Source organism: Lupinus angustifolius, chromosome LG20, assembly GCF_001865875.1.
Source record: "Lupinus angustifolius cultivar Tanjil chromosome LG20, LupAngTanjil_v1.0, whole genome shotgun sequence".
NCBI classification, from domain to species: Eukaryota; Viridiplantae; Streptophyta; class Magnoliopsida; order Fabales; family Fabaceae; genus Lupinus; species Lupinus angustifolius.
This window is the reverse complement of record NC_032028.1, coordinates 6,564,479-6,566,241: the sequence shown is the minus strand read 5'-3', so window position 1 is coordinate 6,566,241 and position 1,763 is coordinate 6,564,479.

Genomic DNA, 1,763 nt, shown 5'->3' with positions numbered 1-1,763 from the left:
GAAAAATTACCCTCATGGGTGTTTTTACTTCATTTGCTTCCCAAACGAATGCTCTACCTTGAGCCTCCTCTACAGCATTCACCCCCTGATTACCATGATTAGGTAATGGATTTCTGTCCACATCTGGCAGAGTAGGCTTGAAATGTAGTTGTTTGGCATTGATTAGGTTTTGCACCTTATGCTTCAAAGCCTTACAATGTTCGATAGAGTGCCCAATGACTTCAGAGTGGTACTCGCAAGTAACATTGGGATTAAACCAAGCCCTAGGTGATTCAGGCATTGTTCCTACTATAGGGCTTATCATTCTCTCCCTTAACAAATGATTGTACAGTTCTGCATAAGATATAGGTATGGGATCGAATTGTGGGCCTCTTCTTTCGGGATTTGGGTAATTGCGGTTTTGGTTTGATTTTGGTAGGCCTGTGTTTGGTTATGGTTTTGGCGGGGTAGGTAGGATTGTGTTTGGTTATAGTTTTGGCGGTTGTTATTGTGGGCTGTGTAGTTGGGTTATGTGGAAGGTGTGGCAATGTATGAGGCCTGGTATTTAGGGTTTTGGGCCTTATATCCCTTCGGCTCAGTGAACACCGCGAGTGCTTCTCCCTCCTTCTTCTTCATAAAGTTGGGCTTCTTGCCTGTGCCTGATTTGGGCTGATCTACTACCAGCTTTCCACTCCTTATGCGTCCTTCTATTTTCTCCCCAACCTTAATGAGTGCATTGAAGTTCGATGCAACACTTCCCACAAAGTAATCATAATAGGGCTCCTTCAAAGTATCCACGAAGATAGACAACTGTTCTTTCTCCTCCAATCTGGGTATGACTTGTGACACCAAAGCTCTCCAGCGTTGAGTATACTCCTTAAAGCTTTCTTATGGCTTCTTGGCCATGCTTTGAAGTTGGGCCCTGTCAGGAGCAGCGTCCTCATTGTACTTATACTGCTTCATGAAGGCATTGGATAAATCAACGAAAGTTTTAATCTGAGCCTTTTCCAAACGGATGTACCAGCCCATGGCTGCCCCTGTCAGACTGTCTTGGAAGCAGTGAATTAACAGTTTGTCGTTTCCGTGATGAGCTGTCATCTTCCTAGCATATATATGTAGATGACTTTTCGGGCAGGAAGTACCTTCATATTTCTCGAATTCAGGAGTTTTAAACTTTGGTGGAAACACTACATCTGGTACGAGGCACATCTCAAATGCATTTTTTACATCAGGGAAGCTTGTGCCCTCAATGGCCCTCAGTCTCTCTTTTATAAGTTCCAGCTCAGCCTTTTCTTGGCTTGAGGATTCGTCTGGGGTACCCCCGTTTATCTTAGCTTCAGCTTGGTAGCTTGTGGTCTTGTCTTTATGAGGAAAATCATGAGTAGGATCTTCGTCTTGCTCATCCTCGTCTTCCTCATCTGATTGTTGTTCCTCTTGACCATCAGTTGTGTCTTCATACCTTATGATAACACCCTTACGACGGTTGACCCCAGTAACTGTCTTGGGACCCCCCTTTTGTGTGGATTGTGAAGGTTTGGCGCCTGACGCAGTGGCATCTCCTTCCGAGTTTCGAGCCTTTTGCATATCCAGAATTATTTTCATCATCTGACTTATTTGCGCTTTCATTTCGGCAAGCTCAGACTGGTTGTCAATGCTACTGGATCCTTGGTCTGCCATCAGCTTGGATTGCAGTCTGGTGTGGTAAGGATGCTTTGGAGCAATGTTTATATGATACCTGGGTGAGAAAATTTTCATTTTATTTAAGTGAACAAAAATGATGCATG